At 38.8% G+C, this 22,555-nt stretch overlaps 1 non-coding gene and 1 pseudogene across 1 annotated transcript; one reads left to right on the top strand and one right to left on the bottom strand.

Annotated features, from left to right (window-relative positions):
• The first annotated feature begins 657 nt into the window (after nucleotides 1-657).
• On the top strand, nucleotides 658-10,930 carry LOC148203487 (uncharacterized; annotated as a pseudogene).
• On the bottom strand, nucleotides 1,269-1,376 carry LOC148203488 (small nucleolar RNA R71). The gene has a single exon (XR_015784577.1). It is a non-coding gene; the product is annotated as a small nucleolar RNA R71 (small nucleolar RNA).
• Nucleotides 10,931-22,555: the final 11,625 nt, after the last annotated feature.

Here is a 22,555-nt window from a genome sequence, read left to right as displayed (position 1 = left end):
CTCTGCGAATTTTGCTTCTGCTATGCGAGAATTGGCTGACAGATTCCCTTTTGTACAACTTATCCTGAACAATAATTTACAACACAATCTACTTCCTATTACGACTTTTCACTGAGTAATAACATGAATAATTACAAAATTGAGATTCTTTATAAGTGTCAAAACATCTGTTTTTCACACTTATCATTCGTGGTTGTGATATTTTAGTTACGATGTTAGTTTAAGTGACCAATCATTTTAATTCTCTGTTTATATTTGTGTTTACGTCCGTGTTTATGTTCGTGTTTTAATTTAGTTCACTCGCATTTTCATTTAAAATCACAAAAACATTTTCAAAACCCCCCACGACGTGTTTGACCTATTGACTGAACCACATTTGGTCCTTGAGAGACGACCTAGGAGTCACTTCCTAGTCTATACTGCATTAATTTTGCAATCAATTTTTGTGTGAGGTGCGACCCTCTCATCAAAATGGCGCCGTTGCCAGGGATCAACGGTTCGGTCTTAGGTCTTTTGTGTTGTTAATGTGTTGTTTGAGTGTTTGTATCTGTGTTGTCTTGTATGTTTGAGTATGTGTGATTTGTTTGCTTAGGTTGTTTTGTGTGTTCGAATTTTTGTGCTATCGTTTCATGATTTCAGGGTGTTGTGACTTAGTGCATGACTAGGGGAAATCCTGGGCCTATACCACCCTTTGATCCTGAGATTGATAGAACTTTTCATAGGTTAGCTAGGCATTCTAGAAATTTATCTTTAGAGTCTATTTTTGAGTCTGTTCCATTGGATACTGTGCATCCCATTGCTGAGTACTTTGTGCATACTGCATCTACTGCATCTGTTGCATCTGCACTTGATTCTGATTCTGATTCTGTTGTTTTTCATACTGAGAACAATATGGCACAACCTCCACCTCGTGAGAGGACTTTTAGGGAGATGGCTGCACCTGATTTCGATATTGAAAGCTTGTGCATCCAATATCCTGATGAGGGCGTTCCATTTGTTCTCAAGACTGGACTGATCCATTTGTTGCCCAAGTTTCATGGTCTTACAGGTGAGAGTCCTCATAAGCATTTGAAGGAATTCCACATTGTCTGTTCCAGTATGAAACCACATGATGTTCCTGAAGAGCACATCTTCTTGAAGGCATTCCCTCATTCATTGGAAAATGTTGCTAAGGATTGGTTGTATGGTTTGGCGCCTAGATCCGTCACTAGCTGGGATGATCTGAAGAGGCTGTTCTTGGATAAATTTTTCCCAGCATCCCGGACCACAGCTATCAGAAAAGACATAACTGGGATTAGGCAGCTTGGTGGAGAGAACTTGTATGAGTATTGGGAGAGATTCAAGACACTTTGTGCTAGCTGCCCCCACCATCAGATACCTGAACAACTCCTTATCCAGTATTTCTATGAGGGTTTGAACAACATGGATCAGGGTATGATTGATGCTGCCAGTGGTGGAGCTCTTGGAGACACCACACCTGCTGAGGCTAGGCAATTGATTGAGAAGATGGCCTCCAACTCCCAGCAGTTTAGCACCAGGAATGATGCCATTGTGGTGAGGGGCGTACATGATGTTGTTGCCCAGTCTTTATCAGCTGTTGAAAGCAAGTTGGAAGGCAAGATTGACTCTCTTACGAAGTTGGTGACACAGTTGACTACCAACCAGAGATCTGCAGCTCCATCTGCATCTGTTGCACGACTATGTGCTATTTGTCCTTCCAATGACCACTATACAGATGCATGTCCTTCTTTGCAGCATCCTGCTGCCTCTGATGCGCCTCAGGCTTATGCTACGAACATCTACACTAACAGGCAACCACAACAGCAAAATCATGACTTGTCCAGCAACAGGTACAACCCAGGGTGGAGGAATTACCCCAATCTTAGATGGAACAATGCGCCACAGCATCAGCAGCAGGCGCCACCTTTCCAGAATGCTGGAGCACCTAACAGATATGTGCCTCCACCTATGCAACAACACCAAAGGCAACAACAACAGCAGCAAGAGATTCCTGCCCAACCTTCCACTTCTTCTTCTGAGCTTACCTTGGAGGAGTTGGTGAAGCAGATGACTATTCAAAACATGCAATTTCAGCAGGAGACAAAAGCTTCCATCCAGAGCTTGACGAATCAGATGGGGCAGATGGCTACACAGCTGAATCAGGCACAGTCTTAGAATTCTGATAAATTGTCATCCCAGACTGTGCAGAATCCTAAGAATGTTAGTGTCATCACCCTCAGATCTGGGAAGCAAATTGTTGTGCCCACCATGCCATCTTCGACACCTGAACCTCCTAAACTTAAACCTGCTACTTCCCACATAAAAGAGGACCAGGCTGGTCCAAGCAAGACATTCGAGGCAGGTGGACCTTCTTCTTCTTCCGGTGGTTCTTCTTCTTCTACCACCACCAGTGCATCTCCCACCTTGCCCCACCAGATTCCTCTTCCATTCCCTCCAAAGGCGATGCCTAGCAAAAGGATGGAAGAGGTGGACAAAGAAATATTGGAGACCTTCAGGAAGGTAGAGGTGAACATACCTCTACTTGATGCCATAAAGCAGATTCCTAGATATGCAAAATTCCTGAAGGACCTGTGCACACATAAGAGGAAAATGAAAGGAGATGAAAGAATCAGCATGGGCAGGAATGTATCTGCGCTTATTGGTAAGTCGGTCCCGCACGTTCCTGAAAAGTGCAAGGACCCAGGTACGTTTTGCATTCCTTGTATGATTGGAAATAGTAAATTTGAAAATGCCATGCTTGATTTGGGTGCTTCCATAAATGTCATGCCTCTTTCAATTTTTAAATCTTTGTCTTTTGGCCCTTTACAACCTATGGGTGTGGTCATTCAGTTGGCAAACAGGAGTGTTACCCACCCAACAGGTTACATAGAGGATGTCTTGGTTAGGGTTGGTGAGCTGATTTTTCCTGCCGACTTTTATGTTTTGGAAATGGAGGAGGGATTCTCTCATGGATCCGCTCCCATAATCTTAGGCAGACCCTTTTTGAAAACTGCCCGAACCAAGATTGATGTGTATGCTGGAACTTTATCCATGGAATTTGCTGATATTATGGTTCATTTTAATATTCTTGATGCAATGAAGTTCCCAGCTGAGGACCATTCTGTTTTTAAGATTGACATATTGGATGACATTATTGATAAATATGCTGTTGATGAGTTTGATTCTTTGCATGAGAAAGAGCATTCTATTCTATCTTCTCTACATACATGCATTGAATCTGAATGTGAGAATGATGTTGATGAAGTTCTTGATATTGATGATGTTGATAATGTAACTGTCATGGATATGGATTTGGAGCCTGATGAGATAGGTGTTCTGCCTTTACCTGTGAATTCCTTGGAGTCAGAATGCACTAACCACTTTGTAGGAAGTACGAATGAATCTGACTTGTAGGCACCTACTCTTGAGTTGAAACAGCTTCCAGATAACCTCAAGTACGAGTACTTGGAGGATGATGAGAAGAAACCGGTGATCATTTCTACCTCCCTTGATTCTGTTCAAGAGGAGAAGTTGCTTGGTGTGCTGAGGAAGCACAAGAAGGCCATTGGTTGGAGTTTGGCTAACATACCTGGTATTAGCCCATCCACATGCATGCATAGAATTGTTTTGGAAGATGGGGCAAAGCCAGTGAGACAGCCACAAAGAAGGCAAAACCCCGTGATCATGGACGTCATCAAGAAGGAGGTGACCAAGCTTTTGCAAGCTGGGATCATCTACCCTATTTCAGATAGTCAGTGGGTGAGCCCCATCCATGTTGTGCCCAAGAAAACTGGCCTCACTGTGGTGAAGAATGAGAGGGATGAGCTTATCCCAGCTAGAGTGCAGAACAGTTGGAGAGTCTGCATTGACTATAGGAAGCTCAACCAAGCAACTAGGAAAGATCATTTCCCCCTACCATTCATTGATCAGATGTTGGAGCGCCTGGCAGGTAAATCTCATTATTGTTTTCTTGATGGTTTTTCTGGTTACTTTCAAATAAATATTGCGCCTGAGGATCAAGAGAAAACCACATTCACCTGCCCTTTGGCACTTTTGCCTATAGGAGGATGCCCTTTGGTCTATGCAACGCCCCTGGTACTTTCCAACGGTGCATGCTTAGCATTTTTAGTGACTTTCTTGAGAGTTGCATAGAGGTGTTTATGGATGATTTTACTGTGTATGAATCCTCTTTTGATGCATGTTTAGACAGTATAGAAAAAGTTTTGAAAAGATGCATAGAAACAAACCTTGTTCTCAATTTTGAGAAATGTCACTTCATGGTTGAACAAGGTTTGGTTCTAGGGCATATCATTTCTGAAAAGGGAATAGAGGTAGACCCTGCTAAGATATCTGTGATTTCACAGTTGCCTTACCCCTCTTGCGTGAGAGAGGTGCGATCTTTCCTTGGACATGTAGGTTTCTACAAGCGCTTCATCAAAGATTTCAACAAGAAGGCGCTCCCCTTGTCCAGACTGTTGCAGAAGGATATTGACTTTGCTTTTGATGACAGATGCAAGCAGGCGTTTGATTGCCTGAAGGAAGCTTTGACCACCACACCTATCATTCAGGCACTAGATTGGACAGTCCCATTTGAGCTAATGTGTGATGCGTCTAATTATGCATTGGGGGCTGTCTTGACACAGAAAATTGACAAGCTGACGAGAGTGATCTACTATGCTTCACGCACTTTGGATGCTGCCCAAGCAAATTATACGACCACTGAAAAAGAGTTGTTGGCAATTGTTTTTGCCCTTGATAAGTTTAGGTCATATTTGCTTGGATCACCTGTTATTGTGTATATTGACCATGCAGCTCTAAAGTTTCTGTTGAAAAAGGCTGAGTCAAAGCCTAGATTGATCAGGTGGATGCTACTGCTCCAGGAGTTTGACTTGCAGATCAAAGACCGGAGTGGAGCACAGAATTTGGTTGCAGACCACCTCAGCCGGATTGAGAGAGCTGGGAATGAAGCTGATGTGTTGCCCATCCAGGATGACTTTCCTGATGAGAGTTTGTTGATGATTTCTTATTCTCACCCCACTCCTTGGTTTGCACACATTGTAAATTATTTGGTTGCTTTTGTTTTTCCTCCCTCAGCATCACGTGCTCAGATTGCTAAAATTAAGAGTGATGCTAAGTATTATGTTTGGGATGACCCATATCTGTGGAAGTTGTACAGTGACCAGGTTACTAGGAGATGCATTCCGGACCATGAGATTGACTCGGTCCTGCAGTTTTGTCATGCCTCCTCACCTGGTGGTCATCTGGGAATACAGAGAACAGCTCGCAGGGTGCTTGACTGTGGTTTCTATTGGCCTTCCATCTTCAAAGATGCGGAGAGGATTTGCAGCACTTGTGAGCCTTGTCAGAGAGCAGGAGGATCAATTTCACAGAGACAAGAGATGCCTCAACAGCCTATGCTGTTCTGTGAGGTGTTTGATGTCTGGGGTATAGATTTCATGGGTCCTTTTCCTATTTCTTTTGGTTTCTCTTATATCCTCCTTGCTGTGGATTATGTTTCAAAATGGGTGGAAGCTAGAGCCACCAGGACTAATGATGCTCGGGTTGTTGTAGATTTTGTTAGATCTCACCTCTTTTGCAGGTTTGGAGTGCCTAGAGCAATTGTTAGTGATCAGGGAACCCATTTTTGCAACAGATCCATGCAAGCTTTGCTTAAGAAATATGGGGTGACGCACAGAGTTTCTACACCTTACCACCCCCAAACAAATGGGCAGGCTGAGATCTCCAACAGGGAGATTAAGAGGATTTTGGAGAAGATTGTCCAGCCCAACAGGAAAGATTGGAGTAATAGGTTGGACGATGCTCTTTGGGCCCACAGGACTGCCTACAAAGCACCCATTGGGATGTCTCCCTATCGGGTTGTCTTCGGAAAGGCATGTCATTTACCAGTTGAGATTGAGCATTGGGCATATTGGGCTGTGAAGACTTGCAACTTCTCCATGGACCAAGCTGGAGAGGAAAGAAAGTTTCAATTGAGTGAATTGGATGAGATCCGATTGGATGCCTATGAGAACTCGAAGTTCTACAAGGAAAGGACCAAGAGGTTCCATGATAGCTCCATTGTTAGAAAGGACTTCGAGGTTGGCCAACAGGTTTTGTTGTATAACTCTAGACTCGACCTCATGGGTGGTAAGTTGAGATCAAAGTGGACTGGACCTTTTGTTGTGACTAATGTTTATCCTTATGGTGCAGTAGAGATCCAAGGTCCATCTACAGCTAAAAGCTTCAAGGTGAACGGGCATAAACTGAAGCCTTTCCTCAGCAATCCTTCTTTGTTGGATGCAGTGGTGGAGGAGACGTCTTTGGCTCACCCCACCTACCCTCCCATCTGACTCAGGGAGTTTCTTTTCTCCTTCCCTCCTCACTTTTATTGCACTTTGTCGATATCTGATGATTGTTCTGATTGTTTGATCTGTTGATTGTGACACACTGAGGACATTGTGTCGTTTAAGTGTGGTCTATTAGGGGAGGTTGTTTCTTTGTTCATGTTTCGGTTTTTATGTAGTTTCTTGTGTCTTGTGTACAGTTTTGCATGCTTTTCATGAATTCTGGATTGTGATTAGGTTGTCAGTTTTCCTTCACTTCATTGATACTCTGATTTATTGGATTCCTTGTTATTCTTTGCTTGGAAGATGATCATGATGTTTGAGAGTTGAATTGATGGTGACCATATTACCTGTGTGAGATTTGAGCCATTTGATGATCTTTCTTATGTGTGATATGTCTCTTGATTGCTTGCACATATGTCTTGGCTTGACTCTTTTTGATGATTCTTGATTGATATGCATGTTTGGAAGTGATAAAGGCATTTTTGTTCTTGAGCCTCTCTAGCCAAATAAGCTTACCTTGTTCTAATCCTTTGATAACCCCTTTTGATCCTATACTTTCCTCATTTCTTCGTTTTGAAGCTTATACACTAGCCTTAAGTGAAAAACCATGATCACCTTAACCTTAGGGAATTTTGGAGCTTTGGAAATGTTTTGGGAACAAGTGTGGTCTTCTTGGGGGATTCATATGAATTGGCTAGTTGGTTCCTCTTCTTGTTTTGTGTTTGTAAATATGTTGTGTATCTTGTCTCTTACAGTTGTGTCGTAAATAGAGAGAAAAGAAAAGAGACAGGATGGAAAAAAAAATACAGAAAAATGAGAAAAATAAAAAAAAAGTTGTGAATAATGGAGTCAAGAAGAGGATGGAATTAGAGGTTGTGGGTGTGTTTGAATGTGTTTACACTTGTTCCCCATTACTCCTCTGTTCCTTATGGTTTGTAGCTTCTTATCCAAATATATCCTCCCTTGTCCTTGGCCCCATTACAACCATGAAAAGACCTTTTGATTTGAACATGCGTATGTGCTTGAGTGTTGATATTAGAGGCTTGCCAAGTCTATTTGTGTTTGCTTGAGTGCATTGAGTGACATTTATTTACCTTAAACACTTGAGAGAAACACTGATTGTGTGCATCTGTGAGGCTCTGTTGCTTTTGATTCATCTCTTGAACTGATTGACTGTTTTCCTTGTACTAAACTGTTTGGATGATTCTTTGAGTATATGCTTTCATTGACTCAGTGTGGGATTCTGCCTATACCTTTTATTGTCCAGATTTTATGAGAATTGTTCAACTGTGTTCCTGTTTTGGAGTCTTTGTTGTCTGTCTGTCGAGTCTGTGTCACCTCCTTGATGTTTGAGTAGTTCCCTGGTTTTCGTCTTGGTTTTTCCCAGGAATGCAAAAGACTAAGTGTGGTCTATTTTGATGAGTCGTTATTTCTTGAATTATATTTAGTTTATTGCACTTAAATAAACCAAGGAATTGTGTTTAATTGTCTGTTATTTCCCCCATTTTCCGAATTCTGCTTAATTTGGTCGGAAATTTGTAATTGTGCTAATTTGGGTTTTCTGAGCTGATTAAGTGCATTTTTTATTACAGGAAGAATTTTGGAGATACATTTTGGGACATCAGGAAGAATGCAAATAAATTCAAGACTCTCCACATAGACATTTTAGAATTAATTAAATTGTAGTTCAGTAGTTTAGAATTTTTGAATCAACTCTTACATTTTGGGTCAATTTTTGGTAAAGTAGACTAGACCCAAAAGTAGAGAAAGATGACTTGGCATCTTAGGGTTTTTGTGTGGACCCCACCCTTATTAAAAGGGAACTCACGGCCTAAGGGATGGAGAGCCGCCACTTGCATTTTTTTGGCTACTGGTTACTAGTTTTTCTTCTCTCGGCTTTTGAACGCTTTTTGGGAGGAATGGAATGATTTTTATCATCTTTGTTGAATTCTCGTTGCATTTTCCATTTGGTTTTGTGCACATTTTTATTCAATCTCTTCTCGCATTCTAAGAACTTGGGGGAACACCTTTTAATTTTAATTTCAATTTAGAAAAGGCACATAAGCTGGATGAACACATGCGGGGATTGCATTCACGTTCTTTGATTGAGGTGTGCTGATTTGCTTTGGAGAAGGTGGCATCACGGCCTGGCAGGGAGAAATGGTGCAGCAACTCACGTCCAGTGTTGGTGCACGGTGTAGAACGTCCTGGAAGCAGCAAGCTAAAGGTGTGCACGGAAAGTGAGCTGGAAGCAGAATAGGAGATGTTGTTTTCGTTTTTGCTTTAGGAAGCACAAGTGCTTATTTCATTTGAAAAGAAGTGAGGTATTGATTCATGCAGCACGGTGATTTTTATCTTTGAAATGAAGAGATGATTAGATAACACAAGGTGTCACGTCAAGTCCAACAACTTTCTTTTTAGTAGAGAAGACTTTTGATTTTTAATGGGAAGAGGTGGCACACGGACATAGCTAGCTGGAAGCATTAAATCACGCACATGGTCACGACTTTTAAGGCTTATGATTGATTGATTTTGGGAGGCACATTCACAGCAACAAGAGAAATGGTAGTAGCACGTTAGGTGAAGTGTGAGATGTCACGCGGATTCTATCCTTGGAGAATGAAGCACTTGGTGTCACGTTTGGAAGCAACACACGGGCATTGAAGTGAGTGAGTGATGGTTGAGAATGATTTCTTTTATTAATTCTATTAGGAAAGTAGTGTACGTTGAGCTGGAAGCAAGGAAGGAGGCGCATTCAATTTGGCTTTGAAAGAAGTGTGCACGCTGATTCAAGAAGTGGAGGATTCCTTTCTTTCATTTTAGAAATCACGTCATGGTGGAGGCATGAAAGGTGTCACGGTTTTGTTGGCTTCTAAGAAGCACAACACGCAGGGCTTCACACAGGACCAGCTGCCACGTCTTTGAGAGTGTCAAGGGGTTTAAGTTTTCTTTACTTATTCAAGCAAGCATTTAATTTTAAATCTCTTTAAGCATTCATTTAAATTGTCCGCCATTCTCAGTTTGCATTTAAATTGTTTAGCTCAATGTTGCACTTTTAATTTGGTTAAAGCACTTTTCATTTTGATGTTCTCTATTTTTCGTGGTTGTGATATTTTAGTTACGATGTTAGTTTAAGTGACCAATCATTTTAATTCTCTGTTTATATTTGTGTTTACGTCCGTGTTTATGTTCGTGTTTTAATTTAGTTCACTCGCATTTTCATTTAAAATCACAAAAACATTTTCAAAACCCCCACGACGTGTTTGACCTATTGACTGAACCACATTTGGTCCTTGAGAGACGACCTAGGAGTCACTTCCTAGTCTATACTGCATTAATTTTGCAATCAATTTTTGTGTGAGGTGCGACCCTCTCATCAGTTGGAAAGTCGCGTCTCCCTGCCACTCGATTCATTCAAAATGAAGGGTTAGGATTTTCCTCTAAATACACTATCGTTGTATGCGAAGGGTCAGGTATTCTCCATCGTTGGATTTACCAACCATGAACGGTGATGATTTGGCCTTGAAACCGCCTTTGTAGGCTATAAATAGGGAGAGGGTCCACCTGTTTTCGTCACCTTCCTCTCTTCTCTTCTTGCACTGATCTTTGCTATAAAAAGGTGATTATGAGCTTGCCGACGAAGGTCGAGGGTACGCTGATGATGCAGTAGAGTCGTCGTCGTCGACGAGGTCCTCTATTATGGGGTCAGAAGGTGGCAGTGGTCGACAGAAGACACTTCTGGCGAAATAGTATTGAATGTTGATAACTCACTTGAATGGTCCGGAGTCAACCCACCTCCTCCGGTAAAGGGATACAAATGGGCTCCTCATAAGGTTTGTGGTTACACTCCATACTTCACCACTAGTGATTCCATAAAGTTATTAGTTGAGCGAGTAAATTTGTTGGCCAACCTTAGGGATGCGGAAGGCATTTCTTTAGTAGTGTGTAGATCTAACGAGCAGGCCTATCATGGTCGCGAGGGTTATAGTTTAGACTTCCTCTATGTTTATGTTACCTTGTTTCGTGATCTAGGGGTACAAATTCCTTTTTCTAAATTTCAGATGGGCGTCTTGCAAGACTTAAACGTTTGCCCTACCCAACTCCATCCCAACGGGTGGGCTTTCATGCAAGCATTTTGTGTCCTTTGTATCGCCCTTGTTTTGACCCCTACACCAGCTTCCTTCCTCTATTTCTTTCGTGCTCTTCCTCATCCGAACAAATCTTGGATATCACTAACCTCTGTAAAGGACAAGCAATTATTTACTTTGTTTAATACTTCGTATAAAGATTTCAAAACTAACTTCTCCAAAGTTGCCATAAGAGATTCTGGTCGATCAAAGTTTTACTTCGATGACGGCCAACCAAAATTCCCGTTCTACTGGATGAAGAATCCTAGAAAAGTGATTTCCTGGTCCAAAGCTGATATGACTCCAGAGGATATAGATATCGTCGGTCAGATCGATCAGCTACCCCGACGGACCTCGTCTCGCAAGCTCATCGGCCTACTTGGGTCTGACACTCTACGTGCTAGAGTGTTCGATAAGCTCTCCTTCACTTCCCATTTGTTGATCGGTCATTATTGACTTGTCTAAATTTTTCTTATTATTTCAGATATATTCGGCAGGATGGAGAAACATCAAGCTTTTTTGCAAATGATGGCTCGTAAGAAAGATCTCGGGAAATTAGGTGAAGGTACCTCGTCTGCTTCGAAGATTGTTACACAAGGCTCCCCCTTCTCGTGTGAATTCAGCATTGAAAATTTCAGACAATGAAAATCCTTCGTTTGTTCCAACCACTAGTGCAGAATTGGGCTTTAACGTCACCCCGTAGACGTCGGACCACAAAATAACCAACGTAAATTATTGATCGGTGGCATTTTCGTAAATAAGTGGGCATATAGACGTCTGTTAACAGACGTCTATATGCCTAACAGGTAGGTGGAAACTCATTTTTTTCAGCCTTAGAGACGTCTGATCCCGCCACCCCGATGTCTACATTCGATTATAGATGTCGGTGCCCCTCCCAACGGACGTGTATATGTTTGACAGGTAGATGAAAAGTTATTTTTTTCCACCGTGAGATGTCGGATCACGCCATCCGACGGACAAATGGTCTGATGAAAAATTGTTTTGGACGTCATATTAGTGAGGTTCCTGACGTCTAGGCCAGAATAGACGTCGGTTTAACTGGGGAGCCGACGTCTAGTTTGCTGTTAAATCATACATCAAACCTGCTGTTACGAGCACCACTTCATCGTCTTCTTTCTCGCCTTTTCTCTCCGCAGCATTGCTTTTCCAGGTGCGCTTTTGTCTCTTTTGAACCGTTTAAACGTACTTTTATTCCGATTATATTAGTCTTTGCTTGATTATCTTTCACTTGAACCGATTAAAATGAGTTTTTGTTGTGTTTTGGTGCAGTTTTTCTCGTGTCTTTGGGTAGCGTTGTATCACTTTCTCTCTTTGGTAGTTTCCTCGTAAGAAAAGCTTGCGTCTTTTGGATGTCTTATAGCATTTCAACCCAAAACCGAACTTCGGTCCTTGCCTAGTTCTATTGTTACCTTCGTTTTCATTGGCGGTTTTAATGGAACTAGGCAAGGACCCAGATTCGGTTTTCGGTTGAAATGCCATAAGAGATCCAAAAGACGCAACCTTTTCTAAGACGAAACTAGCAAAGAAAGAAGGTGCTACTATGCTACTCAAAGACACGAGCTGCAGTAGACGTCGGTTAATGCAATGTCCGACGTCTAAGGGGCTCCATAGACGTCGGACATTGCATTGTTCGACGTCTATGGAGCCCCTTAGACGTCGGACATTACATACATGATTTTCATTGAATCTCCTCTCAGCCGCTGCCCCATTCAGCTCTCAACGCTGCCATCTCAGCCCTTAATTCCTGCATCCTGCACTCTCGGCCCCACGGTGGGCGCCAAAATGTTTCGGTTACTGGGTTTGAGACTGTCCTGACTTTGCCGATGCGACTTCCTACGACGTAAAAGTTCCTCTCCACAATACCGATCGGTTGTGACCTGCAATAAATACTTCGACGCTCAAGTCAGATTAGTTTCAAGGAGATCAGGGTAATTATTATTTAAAAGTGTCATTAACTGGACTTTAATCTCATATTTATAGACCTGATTCTTAATAATAACCATTAACTACTAATCAATACCATATCAATGTCGTATATTTTATTTGCTATTGCTTGTTATTTGGTCATTAAAGCCAAACGTTATGTTTCTGATAGCATTAATTGGCCTTTAATGCATATCGGCAATCAACCAACTGCATCATGTTCAACTGGCTCATACCTGACTCCTCCGTCCTTACCGATCGGTCCAACTCCCCATTATTGTCTCTTGCTTTATTTTATGACCCTTTGATATACATAAACTTTATCTTTGATAAAAAAGAAAGGGTTGATTATATTATGCTTTTGGTTTATGAATCATGTTGGTTTTTGACTTTATTTTAAGGTTTGATTGAGTTAATTTGCATACTTGAGAACTATATAGATTCAGTCTTCTTTACTTATTGTTGTCAACTCTCTTTTTTATCACAAGAAACGGTGAATCACGTCAGCCCCCGTTTTTGCATTCATGTCCTTTATTTAATTACAATTGAACACCTCTAATTATTTAAAAAGAAGTTTTCTTCTCGTCCTTTGTATTCTTCTTCTCGCGCGGATGCTTAATCCCAATCTTTTGAACCCTCATCGGCAGCACAAACCATGAACAAAGCCTTGAGAGAAGAAGACAAAGAGGACCAAGAACCCTCATCGTCCATTGGCTCGCTCAGTTTTCCCTTTTGCTTCCACACCCACAGTTTACATCTTCGCTTATCCGATTTACACCTTCCCGTGTACATATCCCATTTGAATTCATGACAGATCAAATTTTTCAATAATCCATTTGCATTTATAAGATAAAAAACACAACCAAGATGATGAATTTTTATTAAGCAAGTATACGAGAAAAAACATAATGTAACAGTACTATATTCAAAGTTCATGTGTCAATACAATACAAGCGAACTGAATAAAAACTGAAACTATTAAAGTGTAATGCAAATTCTAGAAGAATGTAGAAGCTCCTTAAATAGAAGAATTGAAATGTAATACAAGTTCTAGAATATTCTAGAAAAACCTAAGATAGGAAGAAAAATCAAGAATATTCTACATAGGTAAAAATCTAGAACATTCCACATAAGTTGTGGCTAGTATGTTCTAGAATAATCTATGGGTCTATAAATACCATTGAACTCTACAATTTGATGTATGAAGCCAACATCTACCATTTGTATGAGCTAACATCTACTACAACTAAAGACAACTACAACACTTCTTTCAACTACTACTTCTACATTCTACTATCTCTACATTTTCTCTACCACATCAACTACTCCTTTCACAACCTTCAAAATACTAACAGTGGTACCAGAGCTACGTTCGGTCATCTACTGGGCGTAGATAAAATTTTTCAACTACCTCAAACAAAACTATAACTCATTCTACTACTTCCAAATATATTCTCAACACATGGCTACTACTAATCAAACATCATCAATTCCAGTACCTATTTTCAAAGGAGAAAATTATGATTTTTGGAGTGTCAAAATGAAGACATTCTTCCGCTCTCAAGATTTATGGGATATCATAGAAGAGGGATTCAATATTCCAGAAGACACCTCTACTCTTACTGTAGCTCAAAAGAAGGAGTTGAAAGAAAACAAGCAGAAGGATTCAAGGGCTTTATTTGTTCTTTAACAAGCAGTTGATGAGACAATTTTTCCAAGGATAATTGGTGCCACAAGTGCAAAACAAGCTTGGAATACAATACAAGAGGAGTTTCAAGGAAGTGACGAGGTACGCAATATTAAACTTCATTCTCTAAGACGAGAGTTTGAATTATTAAGAATGAAAGAATCTGAGACCATTAAAGACTACTATTCTAGAATAAAAGAAATAGTTAGTCAGATGAGAGCCTATGGGGAAAATATTCTTGACAAAAAGATCGTTGAGAAAATTTTAATTTCTATTCCCCAAAAGTATGATGCAATCGCAACCGCGATTGAACAAACAAAAGATTTGGCTACATTGTCAGTCACACAACTAATGGGCTCTCTTGAAGCATATGAACAAAGATTGAAAAGGCATGAAGAAGACTCGGTTGAAAATGCCTTTCAATCAAAACTAAAATTACGGTCTCAGAATAAAGAATATGAAGGAAATAAAAGTAGAGAAGAAATTTCTAGAAATAAAGAAAATCCTAGAAGCTTCTCGAAGACTCGTCAAGAAAAATATCCTCCATGTGGCATATGTAAAAAGACAAGTCACTTGGAAAAAGATTGTTGGCATCATGGAAAACCTCAATGCCACTATTGCAAGAAATTTGGTCACGTAGAAAAGTATTGTCGTAATAAAAATAAGTATCAAGCAAACTTTGCAGAAGAAGATAATCAAGAGAAACTCTTATTCTACGCTAATCAAGAATCTTCTGGTAGAGAAGGAAGTTGGTACTTGGATAGTGGATGCAGCAATCACATGGCGAAAGATCAAAGCATCTTCAAAGACATTGATAAATCTGTCAATGTCAAAGTTCGGCTAGGAAATGGCACCACAGTGGAGTCTCGAGGCAAAGGAACTGTCATGGTGGAGACAAAGAAAGGTACGAAATTCATCAAGGATGTTTTACTAGTTCCAAATCTTAAAGAAAATCTTTTAAGTATTGGCCAAATGATGGAGAATGGATATTCTCTTCATTTTGAGAAAGATACATGCAAAATTTATGACAATAAAATGATAGAAATTGGCCAAGTAAAAATGGAGAAGAGAAATAGAAGCTTTCCTATAAGCTTCAAACCTGGAACTAATATTGCCATGAAGGTAGAAGTTGATGACTCATGGCTTTGGCATAGGAGATTTGGCCACTTCAACACACATGCCTTAAAGCTTCTATATACGAAAAACATGATGAGAGATCTTCCATGCTTGAAGGAGAATAATGAATCATGTGAAGGATGTCTCCTCGGAAAACAACATCGATTACCATTCTCGACAGACAAAGCATGGAGAGCGAAAGACTTATTGGAGTTGATTCATACCGATGTTTGCGGACCGATGAGAACACCTTCACATCATAACAACAGGTATTTCATCCTCTTCATTGATGACTTCTCTAGAATGACATGGGTCTATTTCTTAAAGGCAAAGTCAGAAGTTTTTGGAGTATTCAAGAAATTCAAGGCCCTTGTTGAGAAGCAAAGTGGAAAACAGCTAAAAGTACTTAGAAGTGATCGTGGCAAGGAGTACACATCTCACGAGTTTGACAAATTCTGTGAAGATGAAGGCATAGAGCGACAACTTACAGTCGCATATACTCCACAACAAAATGGCGTGTCAGAGAGAAAGAATCGCACAGTTATGGAGATGGCAAGATCAATGCTGAAAGAGAAAAGTATGCCTAATACTTTTTGGGCTGAAGCAGTTTACACTGCAGTTTATATTCTAAACAGATGTCCAACTAAAGCAGTCCAAGACAAGACTCCTATTGAAGCTTGGAGTGGGAGAAAGCCATCGGCTAAACACCTACGAGTATTTGGGTCTATTTGCTACATACATGTTCCTGATCAAAGGAGGCACAAGCTTGAAGACAAAACTATACGAGGAATATTCTTGGGATATAGCACACAATCAAAAGGCTATCGAGTCTACAACCTACAAACGAAAAAGCTCATCATCAGTCGCGATGTTGAAGTTGATGAAAATGCTTCTTGGAATTGGGAAGAAGAAAAAGTTGTTAAAAGCAACATTTTACTTCCAGTGCAACAATCTCAAGAAGAAACTCAAGAAGAGGAAGAAAATTCAGGTACGCTTTCTCCACCTGCACAACAAGATTCTTCACCTGAATCTAGTCCAAGAAGAGTAAGATCTTTGGTAGACATATATGAAACTTGCAATATGGCCATGATTGAACCTAACTGTTATGAAGAAACATCAAAGCAAGAAGTATGGTCAAGGAAATGGAGGAAGAAGATCAAACTGAAGATATGTTACCAAGACAAAGATTTGAACTACTATGCACAATGTTTGGAGTTACCGAATTTGCATTAAGGAGGAGTATTAAAGTGTAATGCAAATTCTAGAAGAATGTAGAAGCTCCTTAAATAGAAGAATTGAAATGTAATACAAGTTCTAGAATATTCTAGAAAAACCTAAGATAGGAAGAAAAATCAAGAATATTCTACATAGGTAAAAATCTAGAACATTCCACATAAGTTGTGGCTAGTATGTTCTAGAATAATCTATGGGTCTATAAATACCATTGAACTCTACAATTTGATGTATGAAGCCAACATCTACCATTTGTATGAGCTAACATCTACTACAACTAAAGACAACTACAACACTTCTTTCAACTACTACTTCTACATTCTACTATCTCTACATTTTCTCTACCACATCAACTACTCCTTTCACAACCTTCAAAATACTAACAGAAACAGTAAAGAGTCAACTACCACGATTCTAGGTGAATTTAATTTTGCTAGGCTATTTTATTGAGCTCAACTAGATTTTATTGAGTTCGGCAAACGTTGTTAAGATTGCAAGACATTATTGAGCTCGACAAGTCTCATTCTTGACATAATATTGTAAAAGGAATTTCAGAAAAAGGGTTTAGAGAGGAGACAGTTATAAAACATATTGAGAAAGGAAATTAGGGAGAGAATATTCGTACCATGAGACCTTTTTTCATGTATCCCATTAGGCCATTTAACGTTCTCCCTTCTTACACGTGAGCTCTTACGCACTCCTTTGCTCTTTTCAATACTCGAAACGTGATCATTTTGCTCTATCAATTTTTCTCGTATAAAACCTTCTTTACATTAATCCCCCTTTTATAACAACCTATTGTTCTCAAGGTTGATATGTGGGTAAGCTCTCTTCATCTCATCTAGATCTTCCCACGAGTTGTCAGCATCCAACAATGAATCTTACTGCACTAAAACCTTAGAAATCTCTTTCCCATTTCTATTAATCACACAAACATCCAGAATCTTGTATACTAACATTATCGGACCAAGTTCATTTGTTGTTAGTGGTAGATGGAAGTATTACTGATTAAGATCACCCTAAAACTTTTTAATGAAGGAAATGTGAAATACTGGATGTATCTTTGCATAATTTGAACGCAACAATTTATAAGCAACATTCCTAACCTTCTTAATTATCTCGAATGGACCAAAATACCGAAGAATCAATTTTGGTTCTTTCTTAACACAATAGAATGTTGTCTATATGGCTATAATTTCACCAATGTGATCACATACCTCCGACTGTACATCCCTCCTTTATTTATCTGCCTACAGCTTCATATAGTTATGCAAAGATGTAGTTTTCCTTTAAGTTTTGTTAACACATCATCATGAGGTTTCGGGCAATCTTGGAGATCTATTGGATCATGCTCACTATGTTCATATCTGATCATGGAAGGTGATAATTTTCCATACATAGCCTGGTAAGAAGAGATGCCAATATTGTGATGGAACGAAGAGTTATACCAATACTGAGCCCATGGTAGCATATTCCTCCAACCTTAGTATGATGAAAGACAAAGCACCTTAAGTACATTTCTAAGGTTTTGTTTAAGTTCTCAGTTTGACCATCTGATTGTGGATGGTAAGTGGAGGTCATGGCTAGTGTGGTGCCTTGAGATTTAAATAATTGTTTCCAAAAATTGTTGATATATCCCGATCTGATACAATGAACTTTGGAAACCTATATAACTTAAGAATCTTTTGAATGAATGCATCCACTACTATTTTGTTATTAAAACTATGTTTCAATGGAATAAAATGAGCAAACTTTGATAATATATCACTTACTACCATGATATTAAAGTACTTGTGATATATGGATAGGGAAGTTATGAAATCTATCGTTATGTCCTCCCAAAGTTTGGAATGGGAAGTGGTTGAAGAAATCTAACTAGTAAGAACTGAGTAATCATAACTTGTTGACAAATAACACATTCTTGAACAAACTTTTTGATATCTTCCCTAATTTTGTCCCAGTAAATTGAGAACTAATTCTAGCAATTGCTTGCGTTGTTTCAGTATGCCTTCCTACTTTAGGTGAATGAAATTCATTCGTGACCGTCTTTATTAAGGTGTCATCTCTTGGTAGCATAATTCTCCCTTTCCATGTGAGGACATCTTGCTGAACTGAATAATCTCCCTTCCTACCAACATTGTTAAGACAATTTTCATAAATTTTCATCAATGATTGATCATTTTTTGTTGCAACAACTATTGTTTTAAGCCATGTGCTTGAAGGTTCTGACCAAGCCATAGAAAGGCTCCTAGATAGAGCATCAACATCTTTATTTTCCTTTCTTGGGGAGTGTTGGATTGTGAAGTCATACCCAATGAATTTGGGTAACCATTGTTGTTGCTCAAGTGTTTGAAGAGTTTGATAGAAAAGCTCTTTCAGACTTTTTTGGCCAGTCTTAATAATGAACTTGTGACCCAACAAGTAATGTTTGAACTTAGATAAAGCTTCAATTATAACATAGAACTCTCCAGCACACGCAAATTGCTTCTGCATTCTCATGGACTACATCTTTGAAAAGTAAGCAATAAGATGTCTATTTTGGCTTAAGATAGCTCCTATGTCTATTTCTAACGTAAAAGGTTCAACAAAATTAGATATAGCTAGCATAGGAGCAGTTGTAAGGGTTGACTTTAATTCTTCAAAATCTTTTTCTACTGAAGTTGACCTTTTAAACGAATCTTTCTTGAGTAAATCTGTGAGGGGGCAACAATATGAACATAACCTTTAAGAAAGCGACTATAATACCATGTTAACCTTAAGAATCCTCTTAATTGTTTTGAGCTTGTGGATTTATGCCATTTGTTCACTGCTTGAAGCTTCTCAATATCTATTGCTACTCCATCTCTTGACAATGTATGGCCTAAATAACCAATCTGTTGTACTCCAAAAGTACACTTGGAGAATTTAGGAAAGAAATGATGTTGTTTGAGAATACGAATACTATCTCCAGATGTTATAGGTCATCCTTCCAATTAGTGCTATAGACTATAATGTCATCGAAAAAACCTAACACAAACTTCTTCAAGAAATCCCTAAAAAAATTTGATTTATTAAGAATTAAAAGGTTGTCGGTGCATTGGATAACCCAAATGGAATTACTAACCATTCATACAAGCCCTGATGCATTTTAAAAGAGATTTTATGTCTATCCTCCTAATTGAATAGAATTTAGTGATATCTTAATATGTTAAATCCAATTTTGAGAAGTAACATCTCCATACAACTTGTCAATTAGTTTTTCAACTGTAGGAATAGGGAAGCTATCCTTAATAGTGATGGCATTTAGTGCTCTATAGTCAGTGGATACTCTCCAAGTTTGGATGATTATCTCTTTTGACCAAAATAATTGGGGACGATAATAAGTTGCTGCTAGTTTGGATGATTATCTCTTTTGACATGCTTTCTACCAGTTTCTCAATTTCCTTTTTCTGTTTGTGTGGATATCTATATGGCTTCACTTTAATTGTCTTTAACCCCTCTAACAAAGGAATTGAGTGGATATGAGTTATGGATAATGGTAAACCATTGAGAGTGTATGTAATAAGATGGCTAATTATGGTTATAAGTTATCCAACAATTCTAACAAAGGAAGAGCATGAGTCTCTTCCTGAATAACTTGCATGTTATACACTTTAGTAATAACATTTGTATGAACCATTCTCATGATATGATGTAGTTGAGTTGCGGTAGTTAAGTTGTCACTTTCTCCTTACAATGTAGTGAATCTTCCTTCATGTAAAAATTTGATTTGTAGCGACTCATAATCAGCCAAATGAAGCCCAATTGTCTTCATCCAACTTGCCCCTAAAATCAGATCCGCACCTAAATTGGGAAGTAAAAACACTAGCAGTGTAAATTATTCCTTTTGCATGTAGTATTAACTATTGAATCAACTCTTCAGATTCCATATAGTTACCATTTCCCACATTCACTTTGAATATTGAAGCTTTTTCAATTGGAAGTTTCAAAAAATTAGCAAGGTTGTAAGAAGTTATCTAAGCTACCACCGTTAATCAACAACACTTTTAAAGGCAAAGTTCCTACATGAGCCATAAATTTAATAGTACTCACTCCCAAATGATGATCATCAATATTTTGTAACTTTATTTCTTTTTCCTCATGCATTGCATTTAGTTTGGAAAGAATCTTAATCTCCAAGTTGTAATACATACCATTGTCTCTTAGGGCACTTATGATTTATGATTGAAGAAAAACTAACAAAGGTCTTTCTCTCTTCTCAATTAAATTACATTTCTGATGGACTTATCCTTTTCACATTAGAATTTTTCATTGGTAGTCTTGGAAGAGTAGCTAATAAAGGTGTTAATGTCACTTTGAACACAAATGAGGAATATATAAACCAAAATAAATATTAAGTTTTATTTTTACTATAGTTAAAACACGGTCTACAATAAGCAGTTATTTTTAAGGAAAATTATGTGTTCATATTATATGTAATTATAATATCATATAAAAATTAGGCTTATATTTTGGCTACGGTCATTATTTAAAATATATTTTTTAATTTTTTAACTAACTTAGTATTTAATTTTATTGTTAATAGATTGACGTTATTATTAGTTTCATCTTTTATTTCTTCTTTTATAATTTTTTTTAACTCAATATTCAATTTATTTTTAGAAAGAAAAAAAAAACAAGTTAATTAAAAAGTTAAAAAAGTTGGTAAGTAAGAATGAATTAATAGATAAGTTACCGACTAGAAAGTGAGAGTTCCTCCCTGCACCTCACCCATATCAGCCTGCACCTCCCAAAAGACGTTTTTATCCTTTATTTATTAAATTCTGAAAAAGTTTAATGATGATTCAACCCATCTTCTTGTTATTTACTGCTGGACCTTTTTTGGCGCTTTCCAAAACCATACCCACAATACGCCGGTGGCTCACAACAACCAAACTGAACAAACAAAATGAGAAAGTCATTCTTGCGGCCACCAGTGAGGCCCACGATGAACGTGTGACGAAGAGGTAAGCGTAGAGCACCTATTGACGCGGTACAACGACCCCAAGGCGGAGACCAGCGCCACGAAGATGTCGTCAACTAGAAACGGCACCTGCAAGGCCTTCTGGCAGTCGGAGCCACCGCGAATGTGGATGTAAGCGGAGTAAGCCACGACGGCCATGCCCAAAGAAAGAAAAAAAAACCCTAAACCGCAATTCCAACTGCGATGAACGTCAACGCAGTTCCATATACGGCAAGCATCAACCGCAGTTCCATGTGCGGCGAGCGTCAACCGCACTTCTAAGTGCGGCTACCATGAACCACATCTCCAACTTCGGCCGCCTCTCAACCGCACTTCCAAGGTCTTCGCCACCAACAAAAATAGTATGTGAGAATGAAGTGCGACAAGTAAAACTGGGGAGGAGGGGAGGAAGGGAGAGGAAGTACTCCGCGAGAAGAGAGAAAAAAGAAAGGGGTGTAGGATTTGAGAACATGAAATGAGGCAAAGATTAACAGAAAGATTGACAGAGAAAGAAGGAGAAAAAAGGGTGTAGGGTTTGGGGAAGAGAGGCAGAGAATGGAGGGTTTGGTGTTTTTTTCTAATTGTTGAATGGGTCAAATAAAGAAAACAATCAAAAGATTAAAGGGGCACAGTTGGAAATATGAAAAAATAAGGAAGTGTAAGATGAGATGAGTGAGGTGTAGAGAGAATCACTCTTAAAAAATAAAAGGAACTATCATCTCATTTCCTAACAAAACAACAAATGAGAAGCTATTTAAATAAAAATAAATATTTAATTGTAATAAGTATTTAAAAGTTAATGAAACAAGAATTTTCAATAAAAAATTATTAAAACATTTAATTGTAAAGTATTTAAAAGTTAATTAAGTTTAAAAATTAATAAAAAGAATTATTTTACAGCAGTTTATATATATATATGGGTTTACTAACGCGCGTACGCCTGTTTTTCATTTGGTACATTTTAGCAATGGGTACCGGATTTTAGTAGACAAAAATACCTTTATATATCATGGATTCTAAGTTTTAAGGTTAAGGGTATTTTAATAATTTTCATTCTCAAAACTTAAAAAAAAAAAAAGAAACCCCCCAAACCCTTACTCACCTCTCTCATTACTCTCAA

The sequence above is a fragment of the Vigna umbellata genome, chromosome 2 (genome assembly GCF_029865625.1).
Source record: "Vigna umbellata cultivar VRB3 chromosome 2, Vumbellata_1.0, whole genome shotgun sequence".
Lineage (NCBI taxonomy): Eukaryota > Viridiplantae > Streptophyta > Magnoliopsida > Fabales > Fabaceae > Vigna > Vigna umbellata.
Note: the sequence above shows the minus strand (reverse complement) of the source record. Positions and strands in the feature narration are given on the sequence as shown.